Here is a 20,850-nt window from a genome sequence, read left to right as displayed (position 1 = left end):
GAAGGAAATAAATAAAGCTAGTGTGTCCTCCAGGAGCTCAGTCAGAAGCCACAGCTCAAAGTTTCTCACTGTCTGCATCTACAGCAGGGCCCATCCACTGGCTCCCATTTCACTGACTAGTGAGCATTTGAGATGTCATGATGATTGGTCAGAATTCATCCAGGGATTTCCCTGGCATTGCAATGCATAAGAATCCGCCTGCCCGTGCAGGAGATACCGGTTCGATCCCCGCTCCGGGAGTATGCCATATGCTGTAGAGCAAGTAAGCCCATTCGCCACAACTGCTGAGCCTGCGTGCTGCAGCTATTGAAACTCACACGCCTAGGGCCTGTGCTGCGCAACTAGAGAAGCCTGTGCACAGCAACGAAGACCCAGCGCAGCCACTCAAATTAATTAATTAAAAAAAAATTCATCCAGATCCGTGCAGGTTCTCAGCCACCACCACACCACCTCATACTTCATTATGTAAAGTTTCCCGGTCGCCTCTTCACTTTGGTTTAGTGAACTACCCATGTCATTTGACGATTAAGAATTCTGCCATATCTAATGTTTGAAAGTTAGGTCATGCTTTTCAGGGGGAATGAACCAGAATACAGCTCCTCTTTTAGGGTAAGTAGAAAACTGTGCAGGAGTAGAAGTTGCTGGCACTGAGGGACTTTTCATTCCATCCCCTTAGACACCTGATAGACTACGGAAATTCAGAGAGGCCAAGGCAGTGTCATGCTAATGAGTTTTAAAGTCTTCATTTTATATCCACCTCTTAGAATCCTTACACTACTATTAATAGTTGCAAAAAAGACATACAAAAAGCTGACTGAAATTTTTAGTTTTTTCAGAGCATCTTAATACTGACTGGGCTTCCCCTGTGGCTCAGCTGGTAAAGAATCCGCCTGCAATGTGGGAGACTGGCTTCAAATCTTCCCCCACCTACCATTAGAAGTCTGTGCATGTTCCCACCCCTCTCTTGTTTCCCTGTCAGTTCTGTCTCCAGGGCCAAATACTGAGTGTCACTGTGGTGTGCCCACTTCCTCCTGGATGCCCCACCTCCGGGTCCACGGAACCAACACTCATCATGTCCACAGACACACTCTTCTGCGTACTTACACATCCACTCTCTCACGTGTCCACCCACGGCAATACGACTAGCCCGGCTCCTCCTCTGGGGCTGGGACCCAGCAGTGGCCCTTAGAGTAACTCCTGATGTTGTCTTTAGCTCTTTAAGTTTAAGAAGCCCAGCAGTAGATAATCCCCCAGACACGCCGGCACTCTCCACCCTTTGGGCCTCTGCTTGGGCTTCTTCTTGCCCCCCTTGTTCTCCCCCAGGTCCCTGCACATCTCTCTCCTGCATCTCCTCCAGGTCTTTACTCACATGAGCAAATGCAGCCTCTCACTCAGGGAGGCCTGCTCTGACCTCCCTGCTTGAATTTCAGCACTCTCAGTCCCCCTAATCCCACCATAGGTCTTCCTTTTCCACAGCATTTATCACCTAGCCTACTATGATGGGCTTCCTTGGTGGTAAAGAATCTACCCACAATGCGAGAAACCTGGGTTCGATCCCTGGGTTGGGAAGATCCCCTGGAGAAGGAAACAGCTACCCACTACAGGCCAGTATTCTTGCCTGGAGAAGCCCATGAACAGAGGAACCTAGCGAGCTACAGTCCACAGGGTCACAATGAATCGGACACAACTGAGCGACTAACGTTTCATCACTTCTTATACATACTATGTTATTGTTATTCTTCTTTCAAATAACAAGCTCCAGGAAGGCACAGATCTGCACATTTTCACTGATGTATCTGCAGTTGTATCTGGCACATAGTGGGTGCTTGAGTATCAATATTTGCCGAGTGGAAGAGAGGGACAGACAGGAACAGGGGACTGTTGACCACTGAGTGATGGTCCAGATGCTAGTTTAAATAAAGATTGTTTTTTAGAGAACAGCTCTTTATAGACTTTTGCAAGGTCAGCTCTCTCACCAAAATATTATAGAGAAGCTAGTAAGTTCACAGTGGAGGCCCTGGTCACTTTGTTGAAATCGTTACATTTTTTAAGTGTAGAATAACTGTGTCCCATTCAATACATTCTTACAACTGCAACACACTAGTCTGAAGACCTCCACTTCAATACTCCTCATCAGTAAGTTAATTACTATGTAAATTGGCCTCACTAAATTTTTAAAAGTTTCTCAGGAGTTCTCTTCTTAACTCTGACCTGCCATGATTTCATTATAGTTCAAGCAGAGTAAAATATTCTGATTTATGTTATTAGAATAAAGTTTCTTAGGTGGTCTTATTCTGTTGCTGAGTCTTTCTTGAAGGGTGAAGAACGTGTGGGAACTATCAGGCTTATTTGAAGCCATTTTTGTTTCCTGTATTTTTAAAGTCATTTTGGACCTTTTTTCCCTTACCATTTTCTCTTTCTGAAATATTATCTTAGTTACCTTTTACTTGTAGGTGATAATTAAGAAGCACTAAGCATAAAAAGGACAGCTCTGTGCTGGGCTTCTCTCCTTCAAAGGGGAGACAAGCTACATTCCTGCCATTTCCTTCAAGCCCCAGTGATCTTTGCAGAAGGTTGGCCAGCAGAGTGGCTCTTCCTCCCATTTTAACCCTCCTTGAGTTTCTCGTTCAGTAAAGACAGAGATCGAGTCCTATTTATGAGTTACTTCTGCCTTTCTTAGAACAGTAAACATGATCATAAATGGTTTCAGAAACTGCTGGGATAATGCTGGCTTTAGGACCATTCAGTCCCCATGTGAGGAGTATCGTGTGTAATATGTGATCTCAGATGCTCGTGTGCACACCTCTCACCACACATGCAGAATGCCGTTCTAGCTTTCCAAGTCACCAATTTTATATGTTATGAAGGAAGCAAATGGTGAAAGTGAAGGGACAGTCAGACTCAGTTGAATCCCTCAGGGCTCTTTTTTTTAAGATAAGGACCATAGGAAATTCAGAAAGTGTTAAGTCGCTCAGTTGTGTCTGACTTTTTGCGACCCCATGGATTGTAGTCCACCAGTCTCCTCTGTCCATGAGGTTTGCCAGTCAAGAATACTGGAGTGGATTGCCATTTCCTTCTCCAGAGAATCTTCCAGACCCAGGGATTGGACCTGGGTCTCTTGCATTGCAGGCAGAGTCTTTACTATCTGAGCCACCAGGGAAGATCCAAGGACTAAGGAAGCAAATGACAGAGAACTTTCACTTCATAAATCTTAAAATAGAAGATTTCTTTTAAATAGATTTCTTTTACATGTAACCCAGATATAAGAATAACACAAGTATTTTGTAAATTAAACAAATAGTAGCAAAAGATTTAAAGGCTATAGTCTTTTAAAATGGCACAACTGCTCTTTAATCTGGTTTACATATCCATCTTTTGACTCAGCTCCTTTTGCTTTGTTATCGCCGAGTTTATTGAGCATTTGCTCTATGTCATGTCCTCTGGTAGGTATTTTTTCTTTTTTTACAAGTGTTCTCATTTCGTCTTCCCAACGACTATCTGAACTATAAGGAAAATTTACATTTTGCAAGTGAGAAAACAGGCAAAAGAGATTTTAGAGATGAGAGAATGACTTGTCCAAGATGGTTTCAGTCCATCTTAGCTTTGAGCCATAAAGAAGCTATTCCTTCTTTGAAATTTTAAAAACTTGTCTCCTCCTAACTCACAATGCCATTTGCCTATTAGATCAATTTGTTTAACCTAAAACATTCATAATACACGTAATTAAGTTCTTGGTTTTGACAGTATCTATATACAGTGTTGTAATCTTTGGAATGTTTGAACAGTTATACCCATAGCTACTTCAAGGAGTACTCTTGAGGTTTTCTCATATGTAATGATGAAATTGTACTACACATGCAGTAGCTTCATGTTATATTTACTTTTAAGATAGGTATTCTTGATAAACAAACTGACTCATATTTATTATAATGTCTTACATTATTTTTGTTTAATTAAACATTGTAGATTTGTAAGCAGTTTATAGGCTATTTTGTCTTCTTAAGCTTAATTTTTGTTTTTTTACTTTATGATCTCAAAGATTATAAAAATTTGGTCTTTATTATCATTATATCTGGCATATAGTTATGAAAACTACAAGTCTTAATTGAAAAATGATAGATATCTGATTTTTCTATACAAAAAGAGATTTTTGCCCGGTTCTCCAAATCATAGTTTCCAGTGACAAAGAGACACAAGTTCATTATGCAAGGCAGCTCTGAAAAATGTTGATCCCCTTCCTTTGAAAAGGGGATCAGATTAATCTGTTACTTTATCCTTACATCTCTGCTACTAGTTTTAATATACTTATTTTCTTTGGTATAATCAGAAATTTGTGATTCATAAACTAAAATTTCCTAAAAAGAGAATCTACTGTGTTGGTTGAAAAACAGAACCAGTTATCATTCTTTATCTGTCCCAACCTTGACTTTTCTATTAGGTTGACTATATGAAAGTTACTAATATTGTTTCATTGCCTCTACAGTTACTGCTCAAGTCATTTATTACAATCCTTGCAGAATATTTTATAATCTAATATGTGTAATAATGCCAAGAAATAATGGCTCCCAGATAGTTACAGAGCTATATATTTTTAATGGATAATAAGTGAAGACTGAATTAGTTCTGATAAAAAGGGTGACTAACAAATTATATATAATAGTTTCTTTTCTGAGTTCTGTTTATTTTTTTAGTATTCTCAATACAGCTTTTCTGCATAGGTTTTTTTAAGTAAAATAATAAGAAAACTAAATTGTATTTGGTCCTTATGATTTTTGAAGGGCTGTTCTTAAATTAAGCATGTAGCCCAAAAGTTTGAAAAGTTTTAAGGTGATAGAAGACTTTAAAGAAACCAAAGTCCACTGTCTTATTAAACACTAATATGATTTATTACACATAGCAAAATGGTCCTTTGAAGGAACAAAACTGCTTTCATTATGGTGGCTTTCATTTCTGGGGCAAGTTGGAAGGGGCAGTGATTGGCATATAACTAATTACACCGAGGTAACTGCTAAGTATCTGGCCTTACAGTTAGTTTTTTTATACAGTATTTGTTGGTTTTAGAAGATTTGAGGTCCTAAAACGCTAACACAGTTCTATGAAGACTGTGAATACAACTGATACTTAACAGTGAATCTGAGACAATTAATTTATTAACAGTTTTTGTTTTCTTGTCAATTCAGCACACCAGGTTCTTTATAAAATTATTGCCTGGGAGCTCTGAGGGCAATAGGAAATACCCTGGACACTGAACACAACTGATAGAAATCTAATCCATTTTGAAACTTGGGAATAGTGATACAGTCTTTAACCCAAGCACAGTATAGTTTAAAATATGAAATTTGGACAAATAGTTGAGGGGGTTTCTCACATGATCTTTCAAATGGAACTGATTCTGTTACATTTAAATAAGAAAGAGTTTTTTAAAAGCACTTAGTCAACTTTTCTCTGGTACTAGCTAAGTTAAACCAGCAAATTTTTGCTCAGTGAGATTGGAAGAAATATATTTGATACCCATTTTCAGAAGTAGGTTCAGTCTCAAGAATAATAACTTGTTCGTAGTCATACATCATACCTAGAATGAAGTCAGGGTGCTGGCCACTGATAAATCCACCCCTTTTTTTTTTAATGTTTAAAATTGTGAGACAGTGAATATCCATGTAATCACTGTTCAGAATAAGAAATGGAACATTGCCAACAGCCCAGAAGTCCTAGTGTATGTACCCTGTCCCTCTATGAATACACAGTGTCTTGACTTTGGAAAGAATTATCTTCTTTTTCTTTATAACTTTACCATCTGTATGTATAGTGCCAAACATTATGGTTTCCTGTTCTCAAACTTTTTGTAGAAGGAATCATGCAGTTTATTTTCTTTTACACCTTTCTTCGTTCACTTAATGTAGTTTATGGGAGATGTTTATGTTGTTACACAAAGTTTGCTCCTTTCCACTGATGTATTAGTATCATATTGTGTAAACAGTCCATGATTTATACATTTTACTAATGGTAAACATTTAGATTATTTCCAATTTTAAGCTGCTAAAAGTTCTCATGCTATCTTATATATCAGTGTGTATGTATATATTTTAATCTCATTTGATTTTCAGCTTCTTGGTATATTTTCTATATTTATATTCCCTCTATAGTGTTTAACATAATACACTGCCTTGCACAGAATACCTCCTTATTAAATATTATTGAATTAATTTTTTAGTTCATTAAGCATGGTTGAAAATTAGCTTAATACTTTTTAAAATTTATTCATTTTAATTGGAGGCTAATTACTTTACAATATTTTGGTGGTTTTTGCCATACATTGACATGAATCAGACTGATACCCTACTAGATAATACCCATTGCAGAAAACAACTATAAAGCTCAGACAGATAATACAAAATAACTGTAAAACTCTGACAAATAATACAAAACACAGCTCCCTATAGGTACTGAAGAGTGAATAGAAGCAAAGAGACTCTGGTGGGGAGCTCATGCTCATTTAGAAGAGGGAAACAGCTGTATAAGTAAAGCCATGTGCATGACTTTAGCCTGGGACTAAGCACAGTCCATGGAGTTTACTGTGTGGTGGTGGGGGACTCACATGGAAAAACTCTTAGTTTTTCTGACCTGGAGAACCTCAAAAGTGAGGCTGGCAAAGTGTGAGTGCTGAAGAGAGTAGCAGAAGGGGAAGAACCAGAAGAGAAGCCCCCAGATTGTATCTGTCTGCACCTCTGACTGATGCCTGAACTACATGTGAGAAACAGACTCAGAGCAGCTCAGCCAGTGACCAAAATTCTGAACTCAGACCAGACTTGCCACCAAAAGATGCAGAAACATAAACAGCTGCAAGAAAACTGATAGAGAGTACTTTCACTTGGAGGATGGAAAACTGCACATTTCTCATCTTTGAGATCTTTTAGCCTGAGGCCAGTTGCAGTCCCAGGCATACACAGCAGAGATGGGACATATGGGGAAAGACGTAGCCTTCCTGGCCTGAAGAACCAAAAAAAAGAAGCTGAGAATCCATGAACTCTGAAAATAGTGGAGTTATCCCAGAAGAGGAAGAATCAGAGAAGAGGATCTGTAAAGTCTGTCTACCTGTACCTTGAACTAAACATTGAACTACACATCTGTAGACCAGACTTTAAGCAGCCTAGCTAAAAACAGAAGAGCTGAACAGAGATTGGTGCTGCTACTGAGAATTATATAGAGTTTGCAGTTCAAACGCAGACAAGAATCTCCACAACTTAATGTTATTCAAGATGCACTCCAAAGGTTCCCAGCATCCAAGGAACCAAGAAAATGGAGCATGTTCTTTGCGCAGAAGAAAATCAATTGGGATCAACCTGAAAATGAACCAGATGTTTAAACTAACAGACAAGGATTTAAAAGCAGTTACCATAACTCTCCTCAATGTTTTCACTGCATGAAACATGTTTTTAACACATGAAAACTCAGCAGAGACATGAGAAAGCTCAGCTGAGAAATAATGACAATAAAAAATTCAGTAGTTTACAGATATGAAATACTAACACCAAACAGAATAAATATAAATAATCCCACATCAAGGCACATTATTGTCAAAACTGTTGAAAGCCAATAATAAAGACCAAGAGAAAAAAATGGCATGGTACATACTGAGGGACAGCAATCCAATTAACATCCCTTCTTATTAGAAACTCTAGAGTGTTGAAGAGAATGGAACAAAATCTTTAAAGTGCAAAAGAAAACAATTAGTCAACCCAGAATTCTGTATCCAGTGAAAAGATCTTTCATGATTGAAACCAAAATAAGACATCAGGTAAAAGAAAACCAAGAGACCTTGTTGCCAGCACACTTGCATTATTAAAAAAAAGTGCTAAGAAAGTCCTTTGAGCTGAATGAAAATGGTATCAGATTGAAACTCAGATATTCAGATGCAGAAGAAGGCCTGTTTACCAGAAATGGCAAATATCTAGGTAAATGAAAAATATTCATATCTGTCTCTATTTTTCTTCCTTTCACTCCCCCTTTTTTGCTTAGTTTTTTTCTCTTTATTTTTAAATAAGCTATAGTTATTTTTATTATATTATAGTATAGTTGATTTGAAGTATTGTGTTTCTGCTGTACAGCAAGGTAAATCAGTTATACATATATCCACTCACTTTTAGGTTATTCTCCCATAAAGGTCATTACAGAGTTCTGAGTAGAATTCCCTGTGCTATACAGTAGGTCCTCATTGGTTATCTTAAAACCAAAGTTATCACATTATCTTATAGGATTTGTAATATATGTAGATGTACTATACACACACATGCACTCACACACTCAGAGCTGTAGCATAAAGGATAAGAGACGATGAATATGATCCTGTGTGATGTGGTCCTGTGTGACATTCTATATTTTCCCTGAAGTAGTCGATTATTATCTGTTATTTCACGGGTATACATTGAAAAGTTAAGGGTATACATTGTAATCCTAGGGTAGCCACTATTTTAAAACATAGGAAAATCAACAGCTAAAAAACTAACAGAAGAATTACAATAGAAATCTAAAAAATGTTCAAATAATTACCCCCTTCTCTCCCCGGGTAGGAAAGGTGGAACAAAGGAACAAGACAGAGGATTCAAACAGAAGCAAAAAATAAGATGATAGAGACTTCTCTGGTGATCCAGTGATTAAGAATACTCCTGCCAATGCAAGGGACACAGGTTCAATCTCTGGTCCAAGAACTAAGATCGCACAATGAGAAGCTTACACACCGCAGCTAGAAAGTGGCCCCCACTTGCCACAACAAGAAGAAGCCTGCACACAGCAGCAAGACCCTGCATAGCCAAAAATAAATAGTTTTTAAAAATAAGGTGAGAGACCAAGCTAAACATATCAGTAATTAAATTAAATGTCAATGCACTGAATACTCACTAAAAGGCAGGGGTCATCAGAATGGATAAAATAAGACCCAACTATACACTGTGCTTTAAATATAAAAGTATAGGTGGGTTGAAAGCAAATGATGGGAAGAAAATCAAGTACCTTACAGACAGTAAGCATAAGAAGATTAAAATGGCTGTATTGGCGTCAGCTGTGCTGTGCTTAGTCACTCAGTCATATGCAACTCTTTGCAACACCATGGACTGTTGCCCTCCAGGCTCCTCTGTCCATGGGATTCTCCAGGCAAGAATACTGTAATTGGTTGCCATGCCCTCCTCCAGGGGATCTTCCCAACCCAGGGATTGAACCCAGGTCTCCTGCATTGCAAGCGGATTCTTTGCTGTCTGAGCCAACAGCGAAGCCCAAGAATACTGGAATGTGTAGCCTATCCCTTCTCTAGGGAATCTTCCCAACCCAGGAATCGAACTGGGGTCTCCTGCATTGCAAGCAGATCCTTTACCAGCTGAGCTACCAGGGAAGCTCCCTAACATCAGCTATTATAAAGTAAAACCTAAGATGAAGGCGATACTTCAAAATCATCGAAACATCAGTTCAACAGAAGACGACATAATAATTGTAAATCTATATGCACCAATGACAGAGCTTCAAAATCATGAAGCAAAAAAATAGACAATTCCACCATTATTTTAAAGATTTTAACAGCCTCCTCTCAGCAATTGGTAGAACAACTAGACAAAAAAAGAATCAGCAAAGGCATAGGACATCACTTTGACTTGATTGATATTCATAGACAGCCTTACCCAGTGATGGCAAAATTCATTATTTTGAATGCATATGGCACATTTACCTAGACAGACCAGAATACTGAGCCATAGAACAAGCCTCAATAATTTTTAAATCATTAAAGCTGAATTAGATAATTAGAAATCAATATAACACTAGAAAAGGCAAAATTGTGACTGAAAAACAGAGCTGTGGCTGCCTTGAACCAAGGTGGACAGGGCCGGGATCAAGTACAAAGGGCCAGGAGGGGCCTCTCCTCTGTATCTTGATAGTGGTGATGGTTGCATGATTATATACGAACAGCAAAATTCATCAAATTGAACATTGAAATTAGTGACTTTTAATTGTATGGTGCTTGTTGCTGTGTGCAGGCTTTCTCTAGTTGTGACAAGTAGGGGCCAGTCTCAAGCAAAAAAAAAAAGGAAACAATCAGCTTGATCATTTTCACCTCATAAACGCTTCCCATTGCCTTGGCTTTTCGTACTGCAGGTGGTATAGGCACACAGGCTCAGTGGCACAGGCGCTTAGTTGCTCCACAACATGTGGGATCTTCCCAGACCAGGAATCGAACCTGTGTTCCCTGCATTGGCAGATGAACTCTTAACCACTTGGCCACCAGGGAAGCCTCCCCCACCCCAAGGGGTTTTTGAAAACAACGTGAACAACTCACTCCTTCCCAGGTGTCTTTAGGAAATGAACATTCTGCACTTTATATTGTCATTTCATTTTCACGTAAATCTTCATATACGGGTCAAATGACCAGAAAAATCATTTTGTGCGGCTGCAGTCTCAAAACCTAGACAACATAGCACTTGCTATTACATTGGAGTTGTGAATTACTTGAACAATTACAGTAGTACGTTTTACCGAAACATCTTTCAGTGGTTTACTTCTGGCATAATCTCTGTCTCATGGAGAGGACACGAAAAGTATGAAATAACTTACAGGGTCATCTAGAAGTAGGCAGGCATTGGCAGTTTTTCTTAATGTGTCTCCCAGACTCCCAAAATATCATAATACTTTTCATATGGTTGCAGCTATGGTCATATTTATATTTATACATACATACTTACTGGGGTGTGTGTGTGTGTGTGTGTATCACCCATCTGAAAGTAGGCCCATATACACAAACAGAAAGATTATTCCCCAAAATGAAAATATTTACTTACTTTGAGTAGTAAGATTAAGGGTGGGCTGGGTTGGTTTGGTTGCTTGCTTGCTTTGCTTTCTGAAAATTCCTTTAAATGTTGTTCTGCTGCAGTAACAGGGTGCTCCTGCTAACACATTTCTGACATTGCTCTGTCTAAACGGAGGATAAACATGACCGCAGCCTCTACAGGAAAATATGTGCTAGCAAGCTTTTAAGTGTATAGGGTTTAAACTCTTCCCATGTTATATCAGATCCTTACTGTAAATTAGCCAGACTCTTTCCCAGCAGAAAATAATAATTATGTCTTCCACTGGAAAAAGCACTTCATAAAACTTTTTTTTTTCTAGTAAACAGAGTAAACATTCTTTTGATCCCTCTGCTTCCCTGCCTCAAAACTTAAACTACCATTCCTTGTTTCCAAGACTCAGAGCAGAAAATGTTTTGAATTCTTGGTGTTGGAAAAATTCTGATATTTGCTAGCCTTACCCACTACTCCCATCATCAAAATGTGGATAAAATTTCGAGTCTGTAGTTTAGCTCATTGTGCCTGTTGCCAGTTTCCCAAGGAAGGATCCCAAAATGTGTGTTTTTCTCTTGATCCTGTCATTGCCTCCCTTTTCATCCTTCGCTGAGCCTCCTGGTACCTACATCTGCTCAGCTGTGTGTTGGTCCTGTTTGTTGGTGGTGACCCCGATCCTTGGAGGGAAGTTCAAGGAGAGGTGTAAGGAGCGCTGGGCATGGGGGAGCACCCCCGATTCAGACCTGCACCCAGCCAGCAGGACCTCCATCCTCAGGAGCCGCACACTCAGCTCTCAGACAGGAAAGTATGGTGACTCATGTTGACAGAAAAGAACCTGGAAGGAAGGAAAAGCATCCTGAAACACCGAGTTTCCCTGGCTCCTCCTCAGAACAAGGACCTCATCCCCAGGGTCACCAGTCCTCATCCATTGTCTGGCTGTAAAGCCCCTGCTGTCCATCTTTCTCCAGCGAGGAGGCAGCATTGAAGCTGGGTCCCTGACCTCCTGGACTCTGAGTTGATGCTCATCTGGAGAAACCCTGCCCTGCCCGCCTCCCCCCGGCTCATCAACGACCTCTGTTATCAGGACTCTCTGAGTCTAGTCACGTCAGGCCTTTTCCACGGCAGTTTTGACGTTATCGCTCTCTAAGCCTTCCGCTCCTCTCTCCCTGACTCACATGCCATCCAGCTCCTGAACTTGAGTCTGACAGAAAGCAGCCACGTTCAGAAGAAAATGGAAAAATGTTTCAGTTCTCGTGGAACTTACCGTATAAGAAACTCATGTGCTTTGCAGAATATTTACAAGAAACAGTTCTTGAGATTAATTAAAGGCCTCAGATGTGCTTTTTGGCCATTAAACTCAATAGTCATTTGCAGCTCTGTCCACAAAGCATTTTAAATAATTCCGTTTTCATGTTAGGAACCAGGCTCATTCTCCTACCACAGGTAATTTTTAAATTAAACCTTTCAGTTGTGCTGGTTTTCTCAATTTAAAAGTATCATGCACCGTTATTATATGTGTAGATCATTGACGTTTGACGTGGTTCATAAACATAATATTGAAAATTTTATTTTTGCCCTTGATTTATAAACTGTCACGTGACTGATCAGAGTCACAATTCAGATGGTTTTAAAAGAACCTAGGAAGCTCCCTTTCCCTTCAGTCCTTCCTTTCTGTTGCCAAATGATTTGATCTCTGGTATAAATAAACCTTTACTGACTCCCTGAAAGTGAATGAGTAGACGTCTTCTGCTCGTCTGGTCCTGGAGACAGCTCAGTTCAGTGTCACCAAGAATCTAAGAGTGGAGTCCAAGAAAGAATACATCTTGTGGTCCTAAAACCATGAAGAAAAGAAAAAGACGGATCGAATGCTTAAGGAAGCTAGAGGGCTCGTTGGCTTTTCCTCTGTCCGGGTTTTCTGCGTTATTCTTGGTGGATGAAATTAGCATTCTCCCTCTCCGTAAACCTCGACCATTTCCTCATTGCTGCTGTGACGTGCTTTTGCGAGAGTGAGGCTAATCAAGTCCAGGTTCCTTACTGCTAGTTCAAGCCTGCGAGCCTCTTGAAAGCTCACTAGTTTCAGATTTTGTTTTCTTTATTTTTTATAATTAAGGGCCTGAAGCCATTATTTAGAACTTTTTCCCTTCTCCCGCCTTCAAGTGTTCACTTGACTATTTTATGTTAGGGTAATTGTGTGTGTTTTCTAAGCAAGCGTAAATTAGAGATGTTAAATCTGTCAAGCTAACCTTTGATGAAAGTTTACTTGAAGTCAGCACACATATTTTTAAGCATATGCTCTGACCAATTCTGAATTAATGTGAAAAAATATAAGATTTATTTTTTGCGTTTTAAGCATAAATACAGCATCTGTGGTTGTATTTATGAGAATTACCTTTTCATTTACTTAAACATGTAGATATTTATCTCTTTTCAAGGTTAAAATGTAAATGATCTTGCAATTAATTACACTATTTACTTTTCCAGTGAAGTTGTTTCCGTACTTTGAGGTACTTTCTATATAACTCCCCTCAGATTGACTTCCTGCATTTTTCTCTTATTTATCTGAGTATTTGTTGGTTTTAGGTTATTGCATTTCCCCAGTTCGAAAGCTAAACTCATTGGTTTTGGTCGGGTGTGGGGGGGATAAGTTTAAATGATGAAGACCATTGAACCTGCTGTTCTAAAATAATTTTAATAGGCATATGTTTGTAGCCATGCAGGTTAAAAGGCCCAGTAAAATAGAAGGGAATCTAACACGGGGGTGTCATTTCTTAAAGGGATACCACATGTTTGTGAAGCCCTCGTAATCGCACTTGAGCGAGCTGTGAATGGAGTCTGGCAGCTGCCCTGTTTGCGCGGGGCTGGCTGGCCCAGCAGCGATAAGCAATAGACAGGCTGGCTCCTTCAAGGAGTCTCGCAGTAAAGTCTGAGCTCTCAACAGTTCTGAAACTCACTGGCCGATTTTCCCCTGTGGGCCATTTATTTATCAGGAAATGAAATTGGTTACAGGGTTTCTCACATTGCCAAACCTCACTGACGAAATCTGGTTTCTTCCAAAGTTCAGGAGGAACCTTAACTCTTTACTGTTGCCCAGCATTTCATGCCTTGATGACGGGTACCTCTGTCCATACTAGGATTTGAGGAACCCCACACGGAAGGGGCTGGAGTGAGGAGCAGGCTGTGGAGTGGGCCTGGGGGCTGCTTCCATAGGTATAAAAGATGACCCTTTGGGATAGGATTTTCTTTGTCAAGGGGCTTTTGCCAGTGGCTCAGATGGTAAAGAATCTGCCTGCAGTATGGGAGACCCAGGTTCTATCCCTGGATCAGGAAGATCCCCTGGAGAAGGGAATGGCTACCCCACTCCAGTATTCTTGCCTGAAGAATTCCATGGACAGAGAAGCCTGAGGGACTACAGTCCATGGGATTATAGAGTCAGACACAGCTGAGCAACTTTCACTTTCAGTTTCTTTTCTTTTTCAGTGTTGATATCTTCATCTTTCAAAGTGAAGTGTCAGTTTCGTAGAACTGATTTTTTTTTTTTCATTTAAAAAAAAAAAGGCCTTTAAACATGACACGAACCACCTTATTGGCAGCATATCCTTGTAACTTAGACCAAAGATCATTGTTTAAATTTTGTGAAACTGCAAGGAATAAAAATAGACTCTCGGAGTTGTGCACAGAGCTGTACGGCATAGAGAATGTTTGGATAAGTGAAGGTTAAATTATTACAAAGTATATAATCTAGTTCATATGTTTAAGGAGCGGAACTAGGCTAAATTATCTAAAATATTCTGACGTACTGAATTATTTCATTTTGTAAAACAGAATCTGACTAGCAGGGCATTCGGCTGTGTGCTGGTCTGCAGAGTGCAGTCTACAGTCTCGACCTCCTGTGTTTGGAATTAGCAGGCCCAGAGGTAATACACAGCAGGCATGTGGCAGTTATTATGGCTGTGGAAGTGGCTGCTAGCTAATTGATAGCAGTAGCAGCTAGGAACAGCCTTATTTAATTTTCAATAGTTCCTATGAAAAGATGCTGTAAATGAGAACCTTTGTCTTACCATTAATTTCCTTTCTCTGACGTTAAGCATCTAATATTTAATGTATGCACTTGGTAATATTTAGGAGTGAATTCTTTAGATTCTTTCTTTTCCCCCTCTTTGGAGAGACTTTTCTTTCAACTTTTAGCCCTGATTATTTTAGGCCCCCATTACTGTCAGCAAACACTAGTTCCCTTGACTGGTGTGGCTCCTGTTTGCTAAAAATATATAAAGTCACAAAGCCAACCCTTATCCCATGCAGGCCAGTGACTTTGCTCATAATCTGAACCCCAAAGAGACACACTGGTTGCATAAAAGGTCAATGAATGAATCATTTTCTCTCTTCATCACTAGAGGTAAGCTTTTGTGAACTTGAATTGCACGTAGAGCATTGTGTCCATGGTTTCCTTTGTATCCTGGAGTTACACAGGCTGAAGTGGGTGGTTCCTTGCAGTCAAGAGGGATCTTATTTTTCTCCATTCAGTTTCAGTATGTTTGTAGCAAAAGACCATATTTGGGGCATTGAAAGCACAGCCTTTCTTTTAAAATGTGTGTTAGAGGAATTTCACAAGGAAAGTAGTCAAATAATACGTCTAGCTCTTTTTCTTATTTCTCACAACCTCTGCCATTAAATAAATAGCAGTCTTATTAAATTTGTGCGTTCAGCCTTCTTCCTGTTGATACAGAGATGAGAAATAATAGCAAGTAAGGTGCTATAAAAGATTTGCCTTCCACTCTGACCATCTGTATCTCCGCCCTAAACTGCAGGATCTGAAAATGAAAAGTCAGGGAGTATTTTAGTCCTTTGTACTCGGTCTCCATATTCTCTCACAGAGCTTCTTGTCATTAACAGTCCCTGTTAAAGAAAAACACTGAGCCGTATTGAGGGGTTTTCAGATCAAGATATAATGGGGTACAAGGAACCGTGTTGGCTCTGGGTCATTACATTTGTTTATGTTGTTCCCACAAATCCTCAGACCTCTGAGTCCTTGAATAAATATCTCCAACATCCAGTGACTACCATTCCTATTCTTACAAAAATTATTTGCAATTAGGATTTGCTTGCTTTTCATTTATTTGTTCAACTAGCATTGATTGAGCAGCAGCTTTGGTCTGCACAGCACTCTGCTAGAGGTTGTCCCCGAAAGAGCCTTCTCATTTAGGAGGGCACAGCTCATAGAACCGCAGTCCAAGACTCACCTTTTTCAAATGAGGACTCTTAAGTTAGATTTGGGGATGCAGATGGCAAAGGAAAGAGACCGCTCCAACCCTGCAGGACTTTGAGGTGCCTTGATTTCTCTGACTAGAAATAAGTTGTGATGGACAGAGCATGAACCCCACCCCAGTGCCCTGAAGTGTGCAGATGGAAAGGCAGGCAGGATGCTGTCAGTCTTAAGAGTGAATCGTGTGTCCACTGCTGTGGAGTTTTGGGCGAGTTACTTAACCCTCGCTGTACATCAGTTTCTCACCTCCAGGGCAGATCTGTCTCATAGCCTTGCTTCCCTCCTGAGGTGGCTGGGGAAATGTAAGAACCAATAATGCAAAGTTCCTAGCACAGAGTAAGCCCTCAGTAATTGTTAGCCGATGTCATTTTCCCATTATCTGCCAGCCTCACTCTTCAACAGCAAAACCAAGAACTAAAGCTGTAAGTTCTAAACAATGAAATTCTGCACACTTTATTCCTGGAAGAGGGCTATGAGCCCTTTGCTTACAGCCTGATATATGATCTTAACAAGCTTGGCCATCTGGTTCTCAAGACTATAAGAGATTAGAAGCCACAACTTAAAAGAACTTCCACGTAGTAGGTCAACAGTAGTAAAAATCAAGGGCCACCTGTCCTGGTATAACAAGAGAAAGAATGTAAAAACAACACATGTGAATCTTACTTTTCGTTATCTTCTAGGAACTTTTGCACACAATTCATCAAGAGAAGTTGCAGGTCTATAGAGGCCTTGATCCTGGGGAAAGGGTGGGGCCATTATAGGATCTCCAGTTGAGGTCATCTTTGTCTTAGAGAAAGGTAAGGCCTCATCTTTCAGAACAGCACATCACTCACCCCATCCCAAAGAAGGCTGAAATCACTCATCTGAACGCTCAAAACAAAGAAGTCCCTGTTGTTGCTGCTCAGTTGCCAAGGCGTGTCTGACTCTGCAGCCCAGGACAGCAGCACACCAGGCTTTCCTGTCCTTCGCTGTCTCCTGGAGTTTCCTCAGACTCATGTCCGTTGAGTCAGTGATGCTGTGTGATTTTATTTAACTGGTTGGTGGGTCTGATATTTCAGTTTGAAAGGAATCATTGTCAGATCCTCATAAACAGTAACTTTAAAATTCTTTTTAAGTAGCAACTGGTTTGATTTATAGTAATTTACCCACTCCGGTGTTCTTGCCTGGAGAATCCCATGGACGGAGAAGCCTGGTAGACTACAGTCCATGGGGTTGACTGAGCGACTTCACACACACACAGGTTGGGCACCGTTTCTCATGATCACATCAGTAGCTCTGTCAGAACTCGGTTGTCTCCTCTAGAAAGTTCCACGTTGTGAAGTGAGGCTGAGCCAGTGGATCTAACACGGAAGCCCTGCTCTATCTATAACCAGCCTACTGTGCTACTGCTTTTCTTTTGTTCATGCCTCCTCAGTAAACATGCTATTCTCAATATTTTAAAAAAAAAAACAAAACTGAAAACTTGGTATTACAGATTTTTTTCCTGATTCCATTGTTTTTAAAAGACACTTTAGGGACTTTCCTGGTGTTCCATTGGTTAAAATTGCATTTCACTGCAGGGGGTACTGGTTTGATCCCTGGTCTGGGAACTAAGATTCTTTATGCTGCATGGCATGACCAAAAAAAAAAAAGACACTTTAGTGTATATATTTATGAAAAGAACTGTCAGTTCCATGTTTACTGTTTATAATTCACATTTACTGTTAGAGTTGGCCCTGCCTGTATCTCACAACTATACCACTCTCCAGTTGAAGAAAACAGGCAGTTTGGAATGTAATCACTCCTGGAGAAAAAATAGGAGAAGCCACGTCCTTGTTTTAAATTTCCTCTCTTATCCTCAGCATATGAGAGCTGCGCATGATATTGAAGTTGTTACAAAAGCAGCCAAGTGCCAGGGTTCACTTCGTGGGTTGTTTTAATTTGTCTTACACTTCTCACTTCCAGCAGCCCAGACTAACAAAAAAAACTCTTCAGATAATTTAAGAAACAGTACTCTCTGCAGTTCCCTTTGTTTCTCAGGAACAGCATTGGGGTGTGCCCGTTCGCTCCTATAAGCCTCAGGGTTTGTGGGAAAGATACAGAAGAGCCAGACAGGGTTTTTCTCACTCTTAAGGAAGTGGACAAAAAATATGCCTTCTCTCAGCATTCATTGTTATAACAGGGAGATAAGAGATAATTTAGAAACCCTGTTGCAACCCCTTTATTTCATGAATAGAGAAATGAAGAGAATCGGCTCATGGCCCAAGGTCACAGACTGCAGGGGCAGATATATCCCCAGAGCCAGGTTTCCTGATCCATTTGTACTGTGTGACACTTCTCGACATTCAAGGGGTACTGGAACTCCTACCGTCAGGTTGAATCATCCATCAAAGCAGCCTCAAAATTTTTGAAAGTCCAACTATTACTAGTAATTGGCTCTTGGCTGTTCTTTGTATAGAAAAATGATGCCATGAGTTTGTGCTTTCTGCTGATGTCGTGTTTGTGTTCATTCAAATACTCTTTCCCTGACCTGTCTTCTTTATGACCAACAGAATGTCTTCCCTAAAGGACCACTTTTGGAGTATTGCGTGGCCTGTCCCAGTAACATCGCAGGTCTGTCTAGGCCTTATCACATTCTCAGGCTAGGCGTCAGGGGCTCCGTGTTCTAGTACCGTGTTTTTAGAGCTGCATTTCGGGGTTGTATTTGAATGCACATGAGCACAGTAGGCAACGCGTCAGTCTCATAATCTGAAGGTCCTGAGTTCAAACCTCAGAGAGGGCAATGCAGAGCTATTCCAGTTCCCTGGTGGCTCATGATAAAGAACTTGCCTGCCAATCCAGGAGACATGGTTCAGTCCCTGGGTCAGGAAGATCCCCTGGAGGAGGTCATGGCAACCCACTCCAGTATTCTTGCCGGGAGGATTCCATGGGCAGAGAGCCTGGTGGGCTACAGTCCATGGGGTCTCAAAGAGTTGGACATGACTGACTAACACTTTCAATTTTGCTTTCAGTAAAAGTTCAGCCTGTGTGCTGAAGTTGAACATATGTACACTCCTTGGTGTACTCCTAACATGAATTCATGCCCTTGCGTGCCAGGAGACACGTATGAGAATAGCTATAGCATCATGGTTCATAATAGTCAAACCGAGACACAACCCAGTGTCCATTAGTAGCAGAATTAATTTAGAAATTGTGAGGTATATTTAAACAATAGAGTACTGGTTTGCAGTGCAAATGAGTGAACCATAGCAAGCCCGCTGTATATGAACCTCACATGTATAATGCTTAATGAAAGACTCAGTGAAAGGGTATATATACTGTGTAATTTCATTAATATGAAGTTCAAGGAGAGGCGGGCCTCAAAGATAGTGCTAAAGAATGCAAATGTAGGTGGCAGAGGTACAAGAAAGAACAAGAAAGTGATGCTGTCAAGGTCAAGACGGTGGTAATGAGGAATGCTGTGGGAGTGTTCTTTGTCAAACCCAAGTAATGGTAACAGGAGTGCTTGCTTTGTACCAGCTTAGTTGTCCTGTACTTGTGTTTGTGGACTTTTGTGTCTGTGTGTTATATTTCATAACAGAAAAGGCTAAAAACAGTGAGGCAATCCTTGAAGACTCCTTTATTTCAAAAATGAGTTAAATATGCTAAGTCATTGAAATGTTAAACAAGGAGGTTTCAGTGAAGGCAAAAATATTTTTATCAGTATGTAAGATTCTTCTCCCTGTTTTTGTTTGCATTTAGAAATCAAATTATTTATCTCTCCTTAAATATAATCTGGCTTCCCTGGTGGCTCAGTGGTAAAGAATCTGCCTGCCAATGCAGAAGGCTCAGGTTCCATCCCTGGGTGGGAAAGATCCCTTGAAGGAGGGCTCACTCAGGTATTCTTGCCTGGAAAATCCCATGGACAGCAAGCCTGGTGGGCTACAGTCCATGGGGTCACACAGAGTTGGATACAACTGAGCGACTGAGCATGCACACAGGCTCAGAGGAATATGTATCAAAATGTTTAATAGTTGTATTTGGACTGTGGAGCTGATGATAATTTTTTAAATCCCTGTTTTAAAATTTTTCTTAAGTGAATAATATATTTTACTATGAGACATGAGGTAGACATTTTGTTAAAATTTCAATTGAAAAACACATTCACTCTGACTGCCATTATTTTAACAAATAGCAAACATTGGTGAGGGGGATATGGAGAAATTGGAACCTTTGTGCACTATTGGTAGGACTGTAAAATGGTGCAAGCACTATGAAAAACAGTTTGGAGGTTCCTTAGAAAATTGAAAATAGAGCTACCAATGGTCCAGCAAATCCACTCCTGGGTATATATCCCAGAGAACTGAAGGTAGGATCTCAATTGTTTCTGTTCCTTGTTCCTGGAGGCACTCACTGTTCATCATAGCCAAAAGGTGGACAAATGAATAAACAAAATCTGGTCTGTACATACAGTAGAATACTATTCAGCCTTTAAAAGGAGGGAAATCCTGTCACATGCTACAATATGGATGAGCCTTGAAGTCATTATGCTAACTGAAATAAGCCAGTCACAAAAAGACAAATGATTCCATTTATGTGAAGTAGGTAAGACAGATTCATAGAAACAGAGAATGGTAATTGCCATAAGGGAAGAGAAAAAGAAGTTGTTTAATGGTCTGGAGTTTGAGTTTTGCACAGTGAAAAATTTTTTGAGATCTTTTTCATAACAGTGTGTATATACATAACAATATTGTACACTTAAAATTGGTTAACATGGTAAATTTTATGTTGTTTACCACAAAAAAAAAAAAGAAA

The 20,850-nt window shown here is 40.0% G+C and overlaps 1 protein-coding gene across 4 annotated transcripts in view; it reads left to right on the top strand.

Annotated features, from left to right (window-relative positions):
* The window catches only part of DYM (dymeclin), a 390,748-nt gene that overhangs the window by 341,145 nt on the left and 28,753 nt on the right, over window positions 1-20,850 (top strand). The window contains exon 17 of one of the 4 annotated variants that reach the window (XM_060405511.1): window positions 1-20,850. This exon is cut by the window's left edge and continues 13,621 nt beyond it. The exons of the other annotated variants lie outside the window; for them this stretch is intronic. The gene's annotated coding sequence lies outside the window, so the exon portion shown is untranslated. 4 annotated transcript variants of the gene reach the window in all.

Source organism: Ovis aries, chromosome 23 (genome assembly GCF_016772045.2).
Source record: "Ovis aries strain OAR_USU_Benz2616 breed Rambouillet chromosome 23, ARS-UI_Ramb_v3.0, whole genome shotgun sequence".
Lineage (NCBI taxonomy): Eukaryota > Metazoa > Chordata > Mammalia > Artiodactyla > Bovidae > Ovis > Ovis aries.
Note: the sequence above shows the minus strand (reverse complement) of the source record. Positions and strands in the feature narration are given on the sequence as shown.